Source organism: Budorcas taxicolor, chromosome 21 (genome assembly GCF_023091745.1).
Source record: "Budorcas taxicolor isolate Tak-1 chromosome 21, Takin1.1, whole genome shotgun sequence".
Classification (NCBI taxonomy): domain Eukaryota; kingdom Metazoa; phylum Chordata; class Mammalia; order Artiodactyla; family Bovidae; genus Budorcas; species Budorcas taxicolor.
The window spans coordinates 28,873,160-28,896,217 of record NC_068930.1 but is presented as its reverse complement, the minus strand read 5'-3'; the positions used below and the strand labels follow the sequence as shown (position 1 = coordinate 28,896,217).

Here is a 23,058-nt window from a genome sequence, read left to right as displayed (position 1 = left end):
GGGGGCTGGGCTCAGGCCCACCATCAAGGGTGCAGACAGGGGGGAGGGGCTGCCCAAAAGATGACAGATGAGTGTGGGGTGCAGGAGAAGGAAGGCTGTGCCCACAGCTCAGGCCCACCACCAAACATGACCCTGCAAGGATACTGGTTCACAGTCGAACCAAATAGTAGCAACTGCTTCAGAAACCACCACCACTAGGAATGAGCACGTCTTCTAAGTGGGCTTCTGCTTCCTCTAGCCCCCAAACAAGCCTCCAGGGAGGCTACTGAAAGGGCACCACTGAACTCAAGGGTGTCCCCGGAACCCACTCGGGTGACAAGGACTCACTGCACTAGCTGCCCCTCGCTCACCCTGAGCTCCGTCCTCCCTGACTGACTCCCTCACTCGAGCTCAGCAAGGGCTTGACCAACCTCGCTCCAGGCACTTAAAATGAATTCACAGTGGGTACAGGGCTTCGGTCAATCTGCTGCGAACTCGCCCTCTTCACTTTGACCCTGGGCTGCCAGACAACTCTGCCCCGTGGGGGCTGCATGGTGGAGGTTCAGGGGTGTCCCTGCCTTGAGCCGCGACAGCCAGTGCCTCCCAGACCCCGCCAGGTGCTGCCCCTCCCTCCACGCCCGAGTCTCCCACCCCCTCTCCTGGCCCCACTCCCAGCCTCGCGGCTCTCCACTCGCCAGGGCACAGGCCATACGGCTCCTGGCTCAGCCGGGGCCTCTGCTGTCACTTGAGGACCTCCGTCCCCCGGGGGCTTGAGGCCCCATATCCACCCATCTCAGCAGTTACAGACTCTGCAAGATACAGAGTACGGTTTGGGGTCCCGCCCGCAGTTCACCCTGAACACATTCTCTTTTTTCGCTTTATCTGCGAGAGTTCTCTGAGATGTCTTTCGAAAACCTCAACTGTTGCTTTCAAAAAGACTGTAAAATCACTGTGCTCAACTTTAAGGATAAAATCTTCATTTTCAACCTTCAAGTGAAACTGGAGAGAAGAGTCAAAGCAGTCATTTTTTCACACAGAAAAAGAAAACCCGCACCTGACCACATCACAGAATACAGTTCACGCAGCCCCTTCCTCCTCAGCCTTCTCCTCCACTACCAGCCGCCTGTCATCACAAGGCCTGCCCTGGGCCGGCAGGGGCAAGTGAAGAGGGCAGACTGGCTCCTCTGTCCCCAGGCCGCATGGGCCGCTTGCCCCACCTTCTTCCCAAGTTCAAGTGGCACTGAAACAGCCCAGGCAAGCAGGGGATTCTGATCAGAAACACAACCGTGGGTAATGAGCAAGGGCCCCTGGTTCTTGTTTACCCCAGTACCAAAGATGATCAATATAATTACTGTGAATTTTACATGTGGCTTCAGATGAGAGAGGACACCCGGGGCTTCCCCACTACCAGTTATAGATGCAAGCAGCTTGTGGGTCAGCCTACCAAGAGCTAGAGAAGTAAATACATTTCAAAAGAGGTCCTTAGGCAGCCACAATCCAAGATTTCAAACAAAAGCCCAGTGAGGGAGCTGGAGACTGAGAGGGCCGCTCCTTCCCTCGGGGCATCAGAACAAAGCTGACTCTGGGAAGAAAAGGCAGGGAAAAAGTCAAGCAGAGGGGACTGGCTAACAGCTCTGGACACTTCCTTGGGCTGGGAAGACAAAAATCCAACCACAGGCCTGACAAGTCAGTCCGGATGGTAGAGACTAAGCTCCCCAAGAAACGGGAGGCACAGAAAACATACCCAGCACTCTGCCCAAACCGGCTGAGCGCTGAGTATCAATCACCTTGTGGTGCTCGGGAGACAGACGGTGGGCTTCAGGACCGGCCGAGAAGGGAGGGGGCCATGGGAGGCACCCCAGGCTTCCAGATGGAGATGCTGGAGGGCTCCTCCCTGGGGTCAGGGGGGGAAGGTGGGTGAAGGCTGCTGAGACTCAGCTTACAAAGACACCCCAGCCTCAAGTCACTCAGACCCTGAGTGAACAGACAGCTCTGTCCTCACTAGAGGTCTACATAGAGGAACCTCTGGAGAAGACAGCATCACCAGAAACTCTAGGGGTTTCCATAGATAATGTCCACCATGCAACCAAAAAAGTAAATACGGGTGTAACAACAAATAAGACCAAGAGAAAAAGAACGGAAACAGGTCCAGAGGTATCTGATGTGTATCAGCATATCAGAGGTATGCTAGAGGAATCAGATGCAAACTTCACCAGTTCAAAAATATACTTGACAAAAGGAAAACTTTCTGAGACTCAAAACCGATTCTAGAACTTTCAAATAACAGTGACTGAATTGAAGAACTCAGGCTCTGGGCTTCACATCAAGTTGGATGTAGCTGAAGAGAGGATCAGTGAACTGAGGAATAGATCGGTTAAAATATATATATATGAGGGAAAAAAGTATAGAATATAGCGAAGGAACCCGTTGTTCAACTACATTGTGAAAAACTATAAATGGGGCCCCTCATGGTGGAGAAAAGACAGTCAGGGGAATAAGAAATGCCTCCAGGGGCTGAAACTAAAGAGCCTCTTAATGAAAGTGAAAGAGGAGAGTGAAAAGGCTGGCCTAAAACTCAACATTCAAACAATGAAGATCATGGCAGCCGGCCCCATCACTTCATGGCCAATAAATGGGGAAACAACGGAAACAGTGACAGTCTTTATTTTCTTGGGCTCCAAAATTACTGCAGACGGTGAAATGAAAAGACGCTTGCTCCTTGGAAGGAAAGCTACGACAAACCTAGACAGCACATTAAAAAGCAGAGACATTCCTTTGCTGACAAAGGTTCATTCAGTCAAAGCTATGGTTTTTCCAGTAGTCATGTATGGATGTGAGAGCTGGCGCACGAAGAAGGCTGAACGCCAAGGAATCGATGCTTCTGACCTGTGGTGTTGGAAAAGACTCTTGAGAGCCCCGTGGACTGCAAGGAGATCCAACCAGTCAATCCTAAAGCAAATCAGTCCTGAATATTCATTGGAAAGACTGATGCTGAAGCTCCAATACTTTGGCCGCCTGATGCGAAGAACTGCCTCTTTGGAAAAGAACCTGATGCTGGGGAAGACTGAAGGCAGGAGGAGAAGGGGAAGACAGAGGATGAGATGCTTGGATGGCATCACCGACTCGATGGACATGAGTTTGAGCAAGCTCCGGGAATCGGTGATGGACAGAGAAGCCTGGCGGGCTGCAGTCCATGGGGTCACAGTGGGTCAGACATTCAGCAACTGAACTGACTGACAGGGACAGTGGCAAGAGTTGGTTCAAGAATCAGAGCATTGACTCAAAAATGAAAACCACACATTGGTTTCAGCAGCTCTGCAGGTGCCTAAGGCAAGAAGAAAATGTTCAAGCTCTCAGAGGAAAAAAGCTGTGGCTTTTAATGGCACAGCAACACTGAGAGCTGACTTTTCAAGTAAAAGGAAGTCAGAAGATAATGGACTGGCATCTGTAAAATGCTGAAAAACAAACAACCACCAACCTGGAATTCGATACCCAACAAAAACACTCTTCGAAAGTGCAAGCAAAATAATGACTTGTAGGGCAAATGGAAATGAGACAATTCATCAACCACAGACATGACTAAAAAAATATTAAGGCAGTGCTTTGGGAGAAAGAAAAGTCGTCTCTGACTGAAATATAAAAAACAAGTAAAGACCAACAATGAGGTAACTGTCAGGGTAAATATTAATGCTACAGTGATGATAATGCCGACAATATATCTAAAATTTTAAAGGATAACAGTGACAAGGAGGAAGCAGTCGTGTCAGGGAGGCAGTAAAAGTACTAAGTTAGACTTCAATGTAAAACACAGGCTGTGTCTGCGAATGTGCACCCACCAACCTGGCAGAGGAGCACAGAACTAGAGAAACACCTCATCCTTCTAAAAGAAGGCAAGAGAAAAGAACACGGAACAGGTGGGACAAACAGAAAACACACAGCAACACGGTATCTACAGACGGAAACATCAAAGTTATAAACAGAGCAAATGTCCTCATTAAAAGATAAAAGCGTCACCCTGATTAAGATTAGAGCCACACACTGTTCCCAGAGGCACATGTTAAGATGGAAGACCACAGACAGGTGAGAGTCAAAGATGCCCAGGCGAACAAGGGCAGAAACCTGACGCGGCAACATCACTGTCAGAGAGAGCCTAAGGTAAGAAGCATCACTAGCGATAAAGAGGAGCATCTCCTGCTCACGCAAGTCCAGTCTGCCAAGACGATGAGGATTCTAAATCTGAATGTCCCTAATAACATAACCTCAAAACATCAATACATACAAACGGACAGAAATAGAAGAGCAGTCACAGCCAAGTTCACAATGGCAGTGGGAGACGTTAAAGACACATCTCTCGGGGAACTGGGCTCCCTGGGACGTCGTCACCTGCAGCCACGAAGTACCTGAAATGCGGCTGGCTCTACAATGAGATGTGCTGCAAGCCTGAAACACACACTGGATTTTAAAGACTTAGCATGAGAAAACGAAGGTAAAATATTTCATTACGTTTTATCAGGTTGATTACACACTGAAATGACAATATTTTGGGAATGTTAAAATAAAATATATTACAGGTAACTTCACCTACTTCTGCTTTACTCAACGTGGCTACCGAAATCTGAATTATGATTGACAACTCTGATCTAACTGATACGCACGTAACACTGCATTCCCACTGATAGATATTATTTTCAAGAGCCCAAGGAACATATAACAAAATGAATATATATTGGGTCCTTAGGAAAGCTCAAATTATTTCAGAGGACTGAGATAATGCAGGGTATACTTAGGGATTGCAATGGGCTGATGGCTTATGTGCCCTCAAACTTCACCCTGCACGTGGTGATGATACCAGGAGGCAGGGACTCTGGGAGGGCTCAGGTCAGGAGGGAATGGGCTGCCGTGCTGCCAGGACAGGGAGAAGAAGCAGGCAGTCTAGGAACCAGGAAACAGGCCTCACCAGACGCGGCACCTGCTGGTGATCTTGGGACTTCCCAGGCTCTGGTACTATAAGAAGCAACTTTCTGTTGTTTATCAGCTGGTCTACGGTATTCATAACAGTAGCCCCTAAAGACCGAGACGGGGCTCTTCATGGAATTAACAGAGGTCAAAAAGGGTCGCCAGAAAAACCTCCCCAAACATTGGGAAGATAAATCACAGACTTCTTGTAGACTTTCATGAATAAGAATTTTAAAAAGCACAGTGTAAATTAGAAAATACTTTTACATACAAGATAATGAAAATTTGGCTTATTCAAACTTGTGGGACCCAGCCAACTGTGTTTAGATGCTAACCTAAAGCCTTAAACACATATACTGGAAAAGAAGGAAGGCCGAAATCAGCTGAGCCTCCTCCCAAAAATCCAGACAGAAAGCACAGCGAGTGGAGCACAAGGTGGATGGGAGAAAAGGAGCAGGAAATGAGGGAACACAGGGCAAACAGGGAATTGTTTAAACAAGCTGGACGTCGGCTCTTTGAAAGGCCTGATAAACCTGATAAACCCCTAGGGAGACTGGTTAGAGAAAGAGACAGAGCACAAATCACCAGTATCAAGGATCTTTAAAACGGGGCACAACACATCTTACAGAAAAGAAAGATAGTGTGAACCACAGTTCCCTTACTCATAGGAGAGTTTACGGGCCTAGCAAAGGGGAAATGCCTTACCTAAACATACCCAGGAAGACATACAAAATCAGAAAATGTTATTTGCATGAAAAAAACTAAATCTGAAATTAAAAGCCTCCCCGCAATGAAACCAACTGGTTTTGTCAATCAATGCTTCCAAAAATCTAGGGAAGAAAACAGCAATCTCACAGGAACTCTCAGGGTAAACAAGGAACACTCTCCACCTGGTTTTCGAAGACTGGCATACTGCTACTGCTGCTAAGTCACTTCAGTCGTGTCCGACTCTGTGTGACCCCACAGACGGCAGCCCACCAGGCTCCCCTGTCCCTGGGATTCTCCAGGCAAGAACACTGGAGTGGGATGCCATTTCCATCTCCAATGCATGAAAGTGAAAAGTGAAAGGGAAGTTGATCAGTCCTGTCACACTCTTAGCCATCCCATGGAGTGCAGCCCACCAGGCTCCTCCGTCCACGGGAGTTTCCCGGCAAGAGTACTGGAGTCGGTTGCCATTGCCTTCTCCATGGATTATAGGAACATTAAAGATACACACACACACACACACACACACACACACACACACACACACACACACAGAGTTCACTGTGTGAGGTGATGCGTATGTTGAGCAATCATTCCATGATGTCTATGGGCATCAAGTCATCACAGTGTAGACCTGAAATACACAAAAACTGTCTCTGTCACTGACTGCTTAGTGAAGCTAGGGTTCTAAAATCAGGGCCTGGCACCTTATAGCTGGCAGGTGTGGGAACTCGGGTTCATGTGCAGGCTGTACACTCTCTTAATCACATGTGAGACCTGAAGCAACCAAGCCACTCTCCATTTTTCTTTTTCTGTTTTCCTCTGGTCCCCTTGCCATTTGTGTTTAACAGATTCCCAGCATTGAGTGAGCAGCGTCAATGCAGCAAGAATGTTTCCCCACTTAAGGCAGGAGCATGTAACACCAGCAGACTTCCCAATCACCCCTGGGTGCTGCATCACACAGAAAAGCAAAGAAACTCGACATTCCCGAGACAGAGCTGCCCGACGGCAGTGGGGACTATGGTCCCCCAGGTGTCCCAAGGGGACCCTCAGGGGCTAGGAGCCCACGCTGGGGCCCCCAGCTTGAGGCCACACTTGCCTTTCCACCATTCTGAAGGTCCTGGCAGAAGAAAGCCAGGCCATGGAAGGGGGATGGTGTGGGACGCAGGGCAGGACTGACTCGGGTCTGTGCTGGGCTCCACACCCAGTCACTACCCTTGGAGTGTAAAAAGTTCTTGGGGTCATTCTGGGTATCTGGCAAAAAGCAATGGAGCCAAAGTCACTTGGCATGGTTTTTAAGGAAAAAACCTCACTGGAGATTCACTCAGCGCCAGCCTCGGCCCCTACTGAGATGCAGACTCCTGGTCATCCTAGGCTGTGCCCCCAGCCCACCAGGGCAAGGGCAGCCTCCCGGACACAGGGTGACACATGGCATTCTTCCCCCACTTTGAATGAAGGGCTGCACCCCCCTGGATTAACCCGGCTCACCCCTCCACTTCTGATGCTGAGGCCCCCGTGACTCCCACGACCAGAGGATCCAGCCTCTCCCGGGGCCTCCGTGTCACGGCACAGGCCTTGTCCGTGTGGCCCCAGCAGGCAGGGTGAGTCCTGTGCGGAGCCTCCCAGCTCGTTGGCCTTGCTGCTCACATCAGGGCTGTGCAGGAGCACTGTGGGTCCACTGAATGAGTGGATGAGGGCCCCTAACAATGACAGTGATGACGACGAGGAGGAAGAGGTGAAGGGGGCGGAGGTCCAAGTGTCAGTCCCTGATTCAGGGATCTGTGCGTATTAACTCATTTAACCTCACGACAAGGTTGTGTGTCTGTGTGTGGGGGGCAGGGCCGGTCCTGCCACTGTTCTCACCTTGGAGCCGGCAAGTTCACTCTGTGTCCAGGGGTGGCTGCAGCCACTGGCCACAGACTGGACAGCTTTAACACAAACTCATTCGCCCCCAGTTCTGGAGTCAGAAACCTGTGATCAAGGTGCGGGCAGGGCTCAGCTCCCTCCAGAGGCTCCAGGGGAGGGTCCCTCTGGCCTGGTCCAGCTCTTGGGGGACCCCAGGCCTCCCTGGGCTTGTGGCCACATCACCCTGATCTCTGCGTCCATGTGCCAAACCTTCTCCCCTGGGTGGCTCTGCACTTCAGATCACTCCCTCTTCTCTTCCAAGCACACCTGCCATTGGATTTAGGGTCCACATGCATCCCGGGTGATTTGGTGCAGAGGTCAGTAAATTATTTCCATCTGCCGAGACCATTCATAGGAATAAGGTCACATTTGCAGGCTGTGGAAGGATGGATGGCTTTCGGGGCCACCACTCAAACCACCATCCTGGTCATGAGGCCGCCGGGCAGAGCCTCCCTGGGCTTGGTGCAGGGAGCTTCGAAGAAGCAGGGCTCCAGGACTTCAGTCCTAAGGCTGCCTCAAGAAGACAGTTAGGATCAGGACATTTGGGCACAGAGAACAGGTGAGCAGGGCCCCAAGGTGTGCTGGTGGGCGTGGGGCTCTCCTGCAGGGAACCTGGAGCCTGACATGACAGCCCAGGGCCAGGGGACATAGCGCATGGGTTTGGGAATGGACACATCCCAGCACAGATGAGGGGAGGCAGGCATGGGCGCTCAGGCCGGGGAAGCCCAGATCTTCCTGCTGCCCTCAAGGGGCAGGTCAGATGGGCGCTGGAGGGAGCCGCGGTTTAAACGACAGGGGTCGCAGTCCCGGTCTGCTGCTGGGTTGTCTCTGGCGAGTGACTCAGCCTCTCTGAGACCATCTATTGCTCCTCTGCAAATCTTTGCCATATGTGACTTGCTTCACAGTTGAGGGGAGATCTTGGTGCTCTCAGCATCCCCGCCCAACCCCGTGGCTGGGGCTATGCCATATCTCCACAACCTTGAAGCCGCTAAGTCCACCCCTGCACAGACTCTCTTTGCAAAGAAGCTGGAAGCCCCTTCCCCTACCATAGGAAGCCGTGAGGCACCGAGACCCAAGAGGCAGCAACGCCTCTAGCCTGGGGGCTCCCGGCCGCGGGGTTGACCACATGGGGCAGCGGGAATGACCACGGATGGCCCCATACGGCCAACCCCGTCTTTCCTGTTACAGCTCCCGTTTATTTCTATGCGTTCTGTTCAGCCACATGCAAAGACCCAAAATATATTCCTCCGAGTCCATGGAGATTTCTCTCGATGCTGGTCAAGAAGCAGTGCCCGGGCCACATCCCTGGGAAAACACGCTCAGCTGTTTATGTAAGCGACAGGGTCCCTCCAAGTAAAACATCTGGCAGGATTGGGAAAGGGTCGTGGGACTCGGTGGACGTGTGGGATGTCCTCGTTCTTACACATATAGGATGTTTTAAACCCTGGTGCCTGGCCTGACAGCAGTCTGCTCCCGGCAGGAAGAAACCATAAGATGCTGGTCCCCTCCGCCAGCAGGACGCCCCAGAGCGGTGGCTTCTGGCCGGACTGGCCCCTCGGGTGGGGAGTCTGGAGGCCACAGAACTGCAGGGGCCTTGAGCCTTGGCGTGGGCATGGGAAGGGCCAAGGGGCTCGGGGAGAGGACAGGGTCAGGGCCCTTGCAGTGGACCGCCGCCAAATGCTGGACAAAGACAAGAAATAACAAATGTCATACTTTAAAGTTCCTAAAGAGCCAAGAAGGCCCAGGAGAGTGACCAGGTCTGTGCCGTCCGAGGTGTGGGAGGGGAAGGGGAGGCTCGCCCAGCACAGACTGGACTGGTTTAAACCTCCACTCCCGGCTCAACTCACAGGAACAGCGACCTCACCATAGTTGTTCCCGGCACTTTCCTTTTAGAAGGAAGAAGGGAATCACAGAACAAGCAAAAACGTCCCCGTGGGGATTCCTTGTGGTCGAGGATGCCAAGGGCCCCTATTCGTCCCCACGGCTGCCTGAGCTGCCGTGTTATATGTCACAGCCACCCATCTTCGCTGAAGGGCAGCCTCCTAGGTTGTTGGAAGGTTGGCCTCAATGAGGCCAAGCCTGGGGTCCTTAGCTCCCCCCAGAGGGCTCCCGGGCAGCACACCTCCCCAACCCACCCTGACTCCACAGCTGCCACCCACCCCAGAGGGCCCCGTCACTGCCATCAAGGAATTAGGGGTGCCACGTCTCAGGCCTGAGGGTGGTGGGCGCGCTTCCACGCCATCTTGTGTGTGAACCCCAACTGGCTCATGGTCCAGCAGGAGCTGTGGGGAGCGTGTGTACATGGCAGGGACACACAGGACGGCTTCCGAGCACCGCCGGGCCAGGAAGCCGCAGAGCCCCGGTGGGAAGCCTGGCTCGGACTTCTGACCACCACAGGGGACTGGTCAACCTCCCCGCTGTGCCCTCGGCTTCCTCAGCTCTAAGGATAATACCACCACTCGGAGGGCCTCTGATGCCAGGGCCGCTCTGTGGGAGAGGCCGTGTTCAACTCGAATGTGTTCAAGGCACGTGATGGCTGGTCTGTCCCTAATGACCGGGTGCATTCTTGGCAGCCCTGGGTCCTGCCTGCTCTTCCTGTTGGCACCGGGGTCCCACGTGGGTGTGAGCTGAAAGGCTGGTTCCTGGCTGAGTCTCTCTGCTTAGGTGACAGACGTGCCCCCGGGAGGGAGAGGGTCTGGCGTGGGGTGGGCCTCATCCCCTCTTTCTGATCAGCGCCAGGACCACCCTCCTTCCAGTTCCCGGAGTTGGAAGACAGGGGGCCTTTCTGGGTCACCTGAACGTGTCATCTCACAGGAGCCTTGGTTGAGGATATTTGCTGAGTGATCCATGGGGCCGGGGGCACAGTCCTGCCGAGTTCCTACTGTGTGCAGGCCGAGAATGCTCCTGAGGTCCTTCCCCAACCTCTGGCAGCATCCTTGGGTTCATTTTAATACTCGTGGACGAGGAGGCAGGCTGGGACTGCCCTGGGGGCTGACCCTGACTTGCTCACGCCTGCCCTCTACCTGGACGGCTCCCGAAGTGGACAGCAAAGTGCTCAGTCCCTGGGAAAGGGTCTGCAGGGAGGCATTTCTGCTCTGTGGTTCCTGCTGACCACGTCAGCACCGCCCAGGAGGAGTGGTCACATGGGGTGCTGGCATAAGCATGCTTTCTCCACATCCTGGACATGGTACCCTTGACTGTTTCCAGTGAGCCAGGACCCAGAATGCAGTCTCTCAGGGAGCTGGGGCTGCAGGACCGGCTGGGGCAGATTTACCCCTCAGCTTCGGCATAGGGTCTGGTTCCTGAGGCCTGGCTTCTTGAAGGAATAAAAGACATGTATTCATTCACAGTTCTGCTTTGATGATTGGTGGGTAGGTTACTCAGATCCACCCTCTCATGGAAAACAAAAACAATCAAAAAGTGTCACGCCTTAAAGTTAGTGAAGACCTGAGAAGACCCAGAGGAGCAACTGCCCAAGAGGAGGAGTCCAACAGAAGACTCCTCCCCCCCCCACCCCCCCATGGAGCTGGACTCCCAGGAGACGACACTTTCAGGTGACCCAGAAAGGACCTCCCTCCTCCAGCCTCGGGAATGACAAGGAAGGTGGTTCTGGTGCCGAGCAGGAGAAGGAGCAGGTGAGGACCCCAGTGGGTCCAGGCATGTCAGCCCGTGACCTTGGTTCAAGGTAACCCTATCCATAACACCCTCAGATGAGTGGAGAATGCAAGTGCCAAGTCTTTCTGGATAAGGACACCTTCTTCCCAGGCTTGGGAACTGCCCCACGGGTTATGGAAGAGTGGTGGCCGTTATGGAAGAGCGCCAGGCACACCAGGATGAAAGACAGCTGGAGGAGAACCAGCAGAAGTGACCCCCTCAGCTTTGGGATTCTGAGAGGATTTGATGGATAATACATCTAATAAATCAGCTAAGCTCATCTCATTTAGAGAAATGAACCTCAAGATAGAAAGGTCCTGCCAAGGACAGGAAACCATTAAAGAAAATGACACAGCCAACTTGGAAAAGAACCAAACAGAACAAGCAGAAATAAAAAGGTGTCATAACGAGAAGTGAAAATACAATAGACGCGTTTGAAGACACTTGGCCTCTTCAGGAAAAGGAGACACGTGGCCACTCAGCAGGGGCATGCTGATAATGTATGCAGCCCCCTGCCCAACCCCCTGCTCTCCAGGAAGGAACCCTGATCTGCAGCTGCATCATTTGCCAATTTCCGTGGTGTAAATTCTCCCGCTGTGGCCTGTTTCATGTACCAAAGGGTTAACACCCGGCTGGCAGAATTCCCGATGAGCCAGAGAGAGCCGACTCTGGCACACAACCAGCCTAGAGACATGGGAGGACATCAAAACCGCAACCAGAGGGGCACAGATTTCAGCCCGACTACCTAGGACCAGGGAAGAGTCGTCCTTGGGGAACTTTAAAGACAAGACTCTTAAAACATGTCCAGAATTCACTTGATAACTTTGCCATTTCCTTCTCCACTTTAGAACAAGTACGCTTCCACAAAACCAGGAGAGGCCCAGAGGGAGCCAGGTGGGGTGTAGAAAAGCCTCAGCACTTAAGACTCAAGAGACATAAAAACTTTACAGCCAAAGAAATGAATGTGTCATGGTGGAATTATGAATAGAGATATGAATAGCTTCGGGACTAGACAATGGCCCCTGACACCTCACTGTAGGAGAGGCTCATGGCACAGGCACTAAGCCTGGGGGTAGGAGTGAGATGGAGGCTGAAGACCACATTTTGTTGTTGTTCAGTCACTAAGTCACGTCCGACTCTTTGAGATCCCATGGACTGCAACACACCAGGCTTCCCTGTCCTTCACCACCTCCCAGAGCTTACTCAAACTCATGTCTATTGACTCCGTGATGCCATCAAACCATCTCATCCTCTGATGCCCCCTTTTCCTCCTGCTCTCAATCTTTCCCAGCATCAGGGTCTTTTCCAATGAGTCAGCTCTTCACACGGGTTGGCCAAAGTATTGGAGCTTCAGCTTCAGCATCAGTCCTTCCAATGAATATTCAGGGTTGATTTCCTTTAGGATTGACTGCTTTGATGTCCTTGCAGTCCAAGGGACTCTGAAGAGTCTTCTCCAACTCCACAGTTCAAAAGCAGCAATTCTTTGGCACTCAGCCCTCCTGACAGTCCAGTTCTCACGGTTCAGGGCCAAGAGTCTGACGTGAGAACCCAGCACCCACGTTCAACTGCCCCTGTCCGGCCCAGTGGCCTTGATCTCCTTGCCCCACCTCTCAGAGCCTCAGTTCCTTCCTGTGGTAAAGGGATCTGACCCTTTTACCACAAGCCAGGTCAGGATGCCCACAGAAGGTGGGGTGGGGATGGGGCTTTGCATCCAGGCTGACAAGTCCCTGAGAACATCTGTTGCTGCATTATCCTTACATACGGAGTTGTTGAAACTAGACCTGAGGTGCCTCTAAGTCGAGAACCCCCACTCCAATGTCCAGGCTATGGGGATGGACCCCCACTCCCAACTCCATGCTCATCACCACACTTAGCCAAGTCTGGGAACTGTCTCAGACACCAGCTCATGCCCACAAAGCCTCAGCTGGAAACTGCAAGAAACATGCCCCTCTCCCCTGTCCCATGTCCATGGCAACCCTGCCCACCCCCCAGCAGGTGAAAGCCCCTCCATTCTAAGGTGGAAAAACCAAGGTCCCGAGTAGGGAAGCCACTTGCCTGAGGCTGCTCAGCCTTCAGGAAGTGGCCGGGCTGGGTCTGGACCTGCACACATGGCCACACGGGCTGTGTGGGGTCTGAGCCCCTCTGGGAGCTCAGGTACCCTTACCGCCTGACCAGCCATCCTGGAGTCTGGTGTGGAGGTGGCTCCCGTCCTCCAGTAGGCAGTTGCTCGCTTGCTTTTCAAAAAAGCAATATCCAAAAGACGGGAAACAGATACCACCACGGCCCACACCAACTCCGGGAAGGAATGAGGAGAAACTACAGCCTGCCAGCCGTGGGGTGCGGTGGCGAGCCCTGAACGGCAGCTTGAAAGCAAACTGACCTCGTAGGGTTCACATGTCTGCGGCCTTAACAATTGGCCGAATCCGGAGTCAAGTTCAACATCAGGGAGGTGTGGGCCTCGGTCACCCCCAGTGCATAGTCGGGATTTTCCTGTGTGGCTTTTCAGCAATTGCCAGTGGACATACATAATGCCCTGGCTTTGAGTCTGCCCTTGAAAAATGCTGATGGGTTTCAGTTACAAGGAAACATGTTGGCCCACAAGCTGCTCTTGTCCATTTCCTGGGAACCCTGGCTGCTAACCCCACAGCCATCGGAGGGACAGAGCAGTGGGGAATGGGCGGAAGAGGCGCTCCTGCAGAAGGCAGGCCTGGGCCACCTGCCTCCAGGACCTTTTCCTACCATTTCCATCCTGTCTGCTGTCCCAGGGGTCTCTGACATGACATCCCTCCTGGACCCTCATGTGTGAAACTGACTTCGGGGGTCATCTCTGGATTAAGGGGTCAGATCCTGATTTGACAATGAGGGCCCCTCTCGTGGGTGGCTGGGGAAGCAATTTTTAAGCTGAGGTCCTCTGGGCCCACAGTGCCTGGCGGAGGGTCGGGGGGCAAGTGGGTCACCTGTGGTCACAGCCACTTGGCCAGGCTCAGGCTCCATCCATCCTATACGCAAAGTTATGAGCATGTTTCTTCCAGACCCACCACTTCCCCCTCCACTGGGTTCCTGACCCAGGCACCCAGTGCTGTGTATGGGTCTCTGTCTGGGGTACATCTGGGGCACTGGACAGGGGATTGGGGACTTGCGTAGACACTGGAGGGGGGGGCCTTCCTTGGGGAAGTTTCTGACAGTTCCTGGGAAACAGGCCTGCACGCTCCTCGCACCTCTAAGCATGGACCAGGGTCAGCAGTTTATACACCCTGGGAGCAGGTGAGAGGTGTACTGTGGGGCACTCCTAGACCTGCTAAAAGTCAGAACCTGCATCTTGACGACCTCAGGGGCTTCCGTGCACACCCCGGGACCCTGCACCGAGGCATCCAGGCCAAGGCTTGGTCCCCACCAGACCACCTGCCCTGCTCAACTCTCCAACCACACCCATCCATGGCTGTACTCGAGGGGTCCTGCGTGAGCTCCCCCCATTCCTGGGATAACTGCTTGTGTGTAAAGACTCAGCTTTGTAGCGGGGTGAATGGTGCCCTCCGAAAGAGACACCCACATCCCAACTCCCCATATTTGCCAGGGGGCCTTTATTCGTAAATCGGGTCATTGCAGAGGAAATCAAGTTAGATAAGGTTACAGTGGATTAGGTGGGCCTTATGCAGAATGATGGGTGTCTTCATAAGAAGAGAAGAGACACACAGAGAAGGCCATGTGAGGAGGAAGCCGAGGCTGAGGGGATGTGACCACAAACCCAGGAACACCTGGAGCCCCAGAAACTGGAAGAGCTGGGAGTGACGCTCCTCCAGAGCCCAGGTCGGGGGGCCCGGTCCTGCTGACCCTTGACTTTAGACTTCTGGCCCCCAGAACTGGGAGAGAATCGATTAGTATTGTTTTAAGCCTCCCCACCACCCCAGTTTGTGGTCGTCGGTATCAGAAGCCCCACCTGGGACACTCAATGTTCTGTGTCCCTAAGATCCACCAATCGACCGCTACCTCAGCCAGGCCAGTCTTCCCCCGGTCATCACGGGATGTCTTCTCAACAATAAACCTCCTGACTCGGGAGAAAGGCTCACGCTGCACACAGGGGCCCCATCTGTGTGGGGCTCAAAGCCCATGTTGCCTCAGAGCGGCTCAGCCTCACACACCTGCTGGCCCAGGGGGAGCAAAGGGGGTCACACACCTCTGAGCCCCTGTGCCCTCCACACCCCGCCCAGTCATAACTGCAGACGACCGGGCCAGCAGACATTTCAGGAGGGCAGACTTGCTTATCTGCCCCCACTGCTCTTGCTTCCCTGTCCTTTTGCATCCCCCCACCCCTGCTTCTGGGCTTCCCTTGGGCCTCCCTTGGAGCTCAGCGGGTAAAGAATCTGCCTGCGATGCAGGAGACCTGGGTTCGGTCTCCTGGGAAAGGCTACCCAGTCCAGTGTTCTGGCCTGGAGAATTTCATCGACTGTATAGCCCATGGGGTCGCCAAGAGTTAGACATGACTGAGCGACTTTCATTTCCTTCATCCTTGCTCCTGGTCCAGCCTGTCCAGCTGGCCCTCATGTTTGGGCCCGGGGGACACTGGTGACATCTGGGGACATTTTCAGTTGCATTTATGAATGCTGCAAGATATTAAATGCCAACAACACCAAGGCTGAGAAATCCCACTTGAAGACTCTTCATCTTTTGGAGGTCATTGTTTGAGTATCCAGCGGAGTCTATGGATTTCTTTCTCCCTGGGGAAGCATGCAGAAGCCCCAGTTTTGTTTCACAGTGGGCAAGGTAGTGTGACTGGGCTCTCTCCGAGGCTATTTTGTTCCCCAAACCTTCTCACTTCTTGTAATCAGAGCACACCCGGGAATGAGTCTTCCCTGACATCTCTCCACTACTCAGGTTGGTGTGGACCCGCACACACCCCGCACGCTGCCTGTGCCCAGTGGCCGCTGAATAGACTCTGGTCTCGAGCAGGGGCAGGCAACAGGCTTCCTGGGGACTGATTCATCTCAGGGGAAAGCTGAGGGTTGCAGGGGCCATGGAAAAGTCGATAATGATCTGAAGACACCACAGGAAGATGGCTCATGCTCAGCTCCAGCTTTTTGAAATCTTGAACCATTTAGTTTATGCCAATAACAGTTTCACCTAAAAAGGGCCCAATCAGAGACTTCCCTGGTGGTCCAGCGGTTAACACTCTGCCTTCCAATGCAGGGACAGTGGGTTCAGTCCCTGATTGGGGAACTAAGATCACCGCATGCCTCGAGGTGTGGCCCCCAAATTTTGTTTAAAAAAGCCCACTCAACTGCTGAAAAACTTTTAAGGCTATAGAATCAAATTATCACTGATGTTTGGGGTCACCGTGACCTTGTGATTTGTATTAATAATAAGAAATACATTTTTGGTCTTTGCCCCCGGTCCTGGCACAGAGCTCCTAAAACTCTGGCAATTACCGAAGTGGGGAGAGCAGTCAAGGTGTCTCTTGTTAGGTGAATGAGGTGACTTTTCGGAGAGTGCCTCCTTTCCAAAGGGGGGCGCTGCTTGCCAGGGCAAGTAAGCACATGGTTAAGGATTGGAATTTCCGGTCCCTCCTCTGCCCCACTCCTCCCCTGACCATGTCTGGGAAAGCCAAAAGGGCTTCTGGTTGAAGCGATCACCAACAGCCACTGATTTAATCAATTGTGCTTGTGTGATGACTCCTCCATAAAAATCCCCAAACAGGGTCTGGACAGCTTCTGGGTTGAGGAACACATGCAGATTTGGGGAAAGTGAGGCTCGGAGAGCGTGAAGTTCCGTGCCTCCCCCACACACACCCTGTCCTATGTATCCCCCTCCATCTGCTGTTCCTGAGTTTATTACCTTTTACAATAAGGCTGTGATCTACTAGGCAACATGTTTCTCTGAGTTCCACGACCACTCCAAAAATTAATAGAACCCAAAGTCATTAGAACCTCGGAACGGGTAGCCAGCAGGTCAGAGCGCAGGTGACAATCTGGGCTTGCAAATGATGGCTGGAGTCGGGGGAGAGTCTTGTAGGGCTGGGCCTTTAACCTGTGGGGTCTGGAACTACCCCCAGATAGGCAGGGTCCACACTGAGTTAGGTTGCAGGACCCCCAGCTGCTGTCACAGAAGTGCTGGGTGATGCCGGGGAAACAACACATGCATGTTGGAACTGGAAGAAGCCTCGTCACTTGCTAGTAGAACTCGATCTTTCCTGGTGGCCATAACCAATGTCTTTATGCCTGATGTTTATTTCAAAGTCAGAAGATTTAAAGAAGATATGTGTGGTGAAGGATTTAACTGGACTTGGAAAGGCTCTTCTTTCTCCTTTGTGAGCGTGGCCATTCCATTATCATATGAGCAATAATGATACATGACTGAATATTCACATCACCAGTGAGAACTTCCTGAGTGCCAGACTCTAAGTGAAGTACTTTAGAATAACCCAGTGATGTAATGAGTTGTTTCCCAGACGGTTCAGCAGAAAAGAACCCGCCAGCCAGTGTAGATTGTGAAATGCAGGAGACCTGGGTTCAGTCTCTGGGTGGGGAAGATCCCCTGGAGGTGGAAATGGCAATCCATTTCCGTATTCTTGCCTGAAAAATTCCACGGATAGAGGATCTTGGGTGCTACAGGCCACAGGGCTGCAAAGAGTTGGACACGAATGAGCACCTGAACATGCACACAGTCGTGCAAATACTGCTGGTTTCTCTGTTTGACAAATGGTGAGACATCATTGCTGTTGTTGTTCAGTCATCCGATTTTGTCTGATTCTCTGTGACCCCATGGACTATACACTCCAAGGAATTGTCTAGGCCAGAATACTGGAGTGGGTAGTGTTTCCCTTCTCCAGGGGATTTTTCTGATTCCCCGCATATTGTAAGAGTCAACTTGAGAATTCTTGTTTTTTATTTCATTTCAAATAGCCTTTGCGTATCTGAAAGGACAGTGTAGGTACTTTCGAGATGTATTCTGCAAAACAAAGCCCTTTTGGCAAATGTGGTCATGATCTCCACGTCGGCATTGCTGTGGTAAGTGTCACATCTCAGCCAGAAGCCAGATCCTAAGCCCTTCCTCTGGCAGAAACAAAGTCACAAAATAAGCCAAGCAAGGGAGCTGGAAAAACAAACCACACCAACAACCAGAAACTCATCCCTCATGAGACAAAGCTAGAGAAAAAGCCAACATCCTTGTGGCCCCAAAACCCTCTTGGCAACGAATGTTCAGTATGGAAGAGACGAAACATATCAAGTTCTAAGGAGAGGCAATGCCCATGGCCAGTGTGGTTTAGCAACGGCCTGACTGCTCAGATGTAGACACACAGCAATGTAAACCCTCTGCAGACGGCAGTGATGGTCATCACCATAGTAAGTGTTTAGTCTGGTGACAACCTGCCCTGGGCACCACATAAGGGAGCAGACCTGATTCTCTTCCTCTGCCCCCACACCATTCACTCATGAAGGCAGCTCAGGTGCTATCGAGCCCTGCCTGCCTGTCTGGCTCGTCCATGAGCTGTGACCACCTCCAGGGAAGGACTCCACCTTCTCTTCTCTCTGCGCCATGAACCTGCACACAGGGGGCCTTCACAACCTCAGGAGACTCACCCCACCCACACTATAGCCAGAACCCTCCCCAGGCATTAAAACAGCTGTGGAGTCACCTTGGCCTAAGCCCTGGTTACGGATCCCTGCAACCTACTACAGCCTCTACAGCGTGAATAATCAGGTCCTTTATACACAGATTCCTGGCTGTGAGATTCGAGCTTTGGATTCATTGTCAGCTCTGTCCCTCCCGTGGCAGCCAGGTGGGCCGCGATGCAGACAAAGGAGCTCATGAGCTGAGTTTCAAGGGAGGCATTGAAAGGACAGCGATGGAGGCAACCTGTTGCAAACTGAGGGAGGGTCCCTACGTGTCTCAGAAAAGGCCTCTGGTGTGCAGGCGTGGAGGAGGGCTCCCACGGTACAAAGGAAAGAGAGGTACTCAGGGGCAAAGGCTCATGGCCTCTCCTGTAGCAGCTCCACTTGGTAGCTCGTGAACAGTGGACAGCCAATGTGGTCACATGAGTGTGACTCTTATTCCCTCACAAAGCAAGAGAAAGGGGGCAGGGTATGGGAGAACCTGGAGGGTGTGGTGGGGCGGATGAAGGGAGGTGTCCTTCCTCTCTTCAGTGCAAATTGCTTTTGTGAGTCTCAGAGCTTCCAGACGGCAGTTACCAAGTCAGGTCCCCACAGTATCCAGTGTGGGCTGGGTGCCTTAGCCCCTGTCACATGGACAAGCCACACCATATGGCTTCCCTGGGTTCTAACAGCAGGATCTGGGGAGTTTGTCTAGGTGCACACTTCCTTGCTGTAGCTGTGTCACCTGTTACCCGCTTCTCTGAGCCCCAGTTTTGTCCTCTAGAAAAAAGACATCGATTGCTACCTTAGCAGGTTGCCACCTTAATCCTGTGAAGACTAATTAGGGGAATCCTACAATTAATAGCTGGCCTTAAGAGATATCAATGAATAGCTGGCCTTAAGAGATACTGGGCTGCTCGGCGCGACCCAGCTCGCTCGGATCTGCTTGGGAGAATCCACCGCCATCCGCCACCATTGTGAACTTCACAGTAGACCAGATCCGGGCCATCATGGACAAGAAGGCCAACGTCCGGAACATGTCTGTCATCGCCCACGTGGACCATGGCAAGTCCACTCTGACAGACTCCCTGGTGTGTAAGGCGGGTATCATCGCCTCTGCCCGGGCTGGGGAGACCCGCTTCACTGACACCCGGAAGGACGAGCAGGAGCGTTGCATCACCATCAAGTCAACGGCCATCTCCCTTTTCTACGAGCTTTCAGAGAACGACTTGAATTTCATCAAGCAGAGCAAGGATGGCTCTGGCTTCCTCATCAACCTCATTGATTCCCCTGGGCACGTCGACTTTTCCTCAGAGGTGACAGCCGCACTCCGTGTCACTGACGGTGCCTTGGTGGTGGTGGACTGTGTGTCTGGTGTGTGTGTGCAGACAGAGACGGTGCTGCGCCAGGCCATCGCTGAGCACATCAAGCCAGTGCTGATGATGAACAAGATGGACCGGGCCCTGCTTGAGCTGCAGCTGGAGCCTGAGGAGCTCTACCAAACCTTCCAGCGTATCGTGGAGAATGTCAATGTCGTTATCTCTACCTACGGCGAGGGCGAGAGCGGCCCCATGGGCAACATCATGACTGACCCCGTCCTTGGTACTGTTGGCTTTGGATCTGGTCTCCATGGTCGGGCCTTTACCCTGAAGCAGTTTGCAGAGATGTATGTGGCCAAGTTTGCCGCCAAGGGCGAGGGACAGCTAGGGCCTGCTGAGCGGGCCAAGAAGGTAGAGGACATGATGAAAAAGCTGTGGGGAGACCTGTGCTTTGATCCAGCCACTGGCAAGTTCAGCAAGTCAGCCAATAGCCCTGATGGCAAGAAGCTGCCTCGGACGTTCTGCCAGCTCATCCTGGACCCAGTCTTCAAGGTGTTTGATGCAATCATGAACTTCAAGAAAGAGGAGATGGCAAAACTAATTGAAAAACTGGACATCAAGTTGGACAGTGAAGATAAGGACAAGGAGGGCAAACCACTTCTGAAGGCTGTGATGCGCCGCTGGCTGCCTGCTGGGGACGCCCTGCTGCAGATGATCACCATCCACCTGCCTTCCCCTGTGACAGCCCAGAAGTACCGCTGTGAGCTCCTGTATGAGGGTCCCCCAGACGATGAGGCAGCCATGGGCATTAAAAGCTGTGATCCCAAAGGCCCTCTCATGATGGACATTTCCAAAATGGTGCCGACCTCTGACAAAGGTCGGTTCTATGCCTTCGGCCGGGTCTTCTCAGGGCTGGTGTCTACTGGCCTGAAGGTCCGCATCATGGGACCCAACTATACTCCTGGGAAGAAGGAGGACCTGTACCTGAAGCCGATCCAGAGGACAATCCTGATGATGGGCCGTTACGTGGAGCCCATCGAGGATGTGCCTTGTGGCAACACTGTGGGTCTGGTGGGCGTGGACCAGTTCCTGGTGAAGACTGGCACCATCACCACCTTCGAGCATGCCCACAACATGCGGGTGATGAAGTTCAGCGTGAGCCCTGTTGTCAGGGTCGCTGTGGAGGCCAAGAACCCGGCCGACCTGCCCAAGCTGGTGGAAGGTCTGAAGCGGCTGGCCAAGTCGGACCCCATGGTGCAGTGCATCATCGAGGAGTCCGGGGAGCACATTATCGCGGGGGCTGGGGAGCTGCACTTGGAGATCTGCCTCAAGGACCTGGAGGAGGATCCTGCTTGCATCCCCATCAAGGAATCTGACCCAGTTGTCTCGTACCGGGAGACTGTCAGTGAGGAGTCGAACGTGCTCTGCCTGTCCAAGTCCCCCAACAAGCACAATAGGCTTTACATGAAGGCGCGGCCCTTCCCTGATGGCCGGGCTGAGGACATCGACAAGGGCGAGGTGTCCACACGCCAGGAGCTCAAGCAGCGGGCCCGCTACCTGGCTGAGAAGTACGAGTGGGACGTGGCTGAGGCCCGTAAGATCTGGTGCTTCGGCCCTGATGGCACGGGCCCCAACATCCTCACGGACATCACCAAGGGTGTACAGTACCTCAACGAAATCAAGGACAGTGTGGTGGCTGGCTTCCAGTGGGCCACCAAGGAGGGGGCGCTATGCGAGGAGAATATGCGGGGCGTGCGCTTTGATGTCCATGATGTGACGCTTGCACGCTGATGCCATCCACCGTGGGGGTGGCCAGATCATCCCCACAGCTTGGCGCTGCCTGTATGCCAGTGTGCTGACTGCCCAGCCCCGGCTCATGGAGCCCATCTATCTTGTGGAGATCCAGTGTCCGGAACAAGTGGTTGGTGGTATCTACGGTGTCCTGAACAGAAAGCGGGGCCACGTCTTTGAGGAGACCCAGGTGGCCGGCACTCCCATGTTTGTTGTGAAGGCCTACCTCCCTGTCAATGAGTCCTTTGGCTTCACCGCTGACCTGAGGTCCAACACGGGTGGCCAGGCCTTCCCCCAGTGTGTGTTCGACCACTGGCAGATCCTGCCCGGTGACCCCTTTGACAACACCAGCCGCCCCAGTCAGGTGGTGGCGGAGACACGCAAGCGCAAAGGCCTGAAGGAAGGGATCCCAGCCTTGGACAACTTCCTGGACAAGTTGTACGCGGCCTCTGCTTAGCCTGCCACTGGGTGGGACTTGGCGCGGCCCCTGCGCCCAGGGACAAGTGACCACAGCAACAAGCCCCCACATTCTCCACAACACCTCGAGGCTGTCCAGACCCAGTAATGCTCTGCCTGACAGGTTTCTGGGGCCCACTTCGTGCCATCACTCAACATGAACACTAAATGCTGTTTCTTTCGATATTTCTTTCCAGATTTTAGGGGCAACAAGTGCCCTCGGAGCAGGGACTTATCTGGCCGGTGGGAATGCGGGAGGGGATGGGACAACCAATACTTTTTTGTTGAGAGGGAAACTTAATGTCAAGAAGTTAAAAATAAACGCATTAAGAGGTTTATTTGGGTAAATGGCCCCTAGTGGATTTTCCTCCAGAAGGGGCAAGAAACAAGCGGGTAGATGTTCTCTTTGGACAGAAGCTAGAAGGCAGGAAACCCTGCCCGCACAGTGTCACTGAGCACCTCCAGCTGTATTAGTGCCATTGGAATAATAAACTCTACATGGTGGAAAAAAAAAGAGAGATACTGGGCTTCCCTGATAGCTCAGCTGGTAAAGAATCCTCTTGCCATGCAGGAGTCCCAGGTCTGATTCCTGGGTTGGGAATCCTGATCCACTGCAGAAGGGACAAGCTACCCACTCCAGTAGTCATGGGCTTCTCTTGTGGCTCAGCTGGTAAAGAATCTACCTGCAATGCAGGAGACCTGGGTTC

General features: G+C 53.0%; 1 pseudogene; it reads left to right on the top strand.

The window, feature by feature from the left end:
• The first annotated feature begins 7,330 nt into the window (after nucleotides 1–7,330).
• LOC128067016 (elongation factor 2-like) lies at nucleotides 7,331–22,515 on the top strand (annotated as a pseudogene).
• Nucleotides 22,516–23,058: the final 543 nt, after the last annotated feature.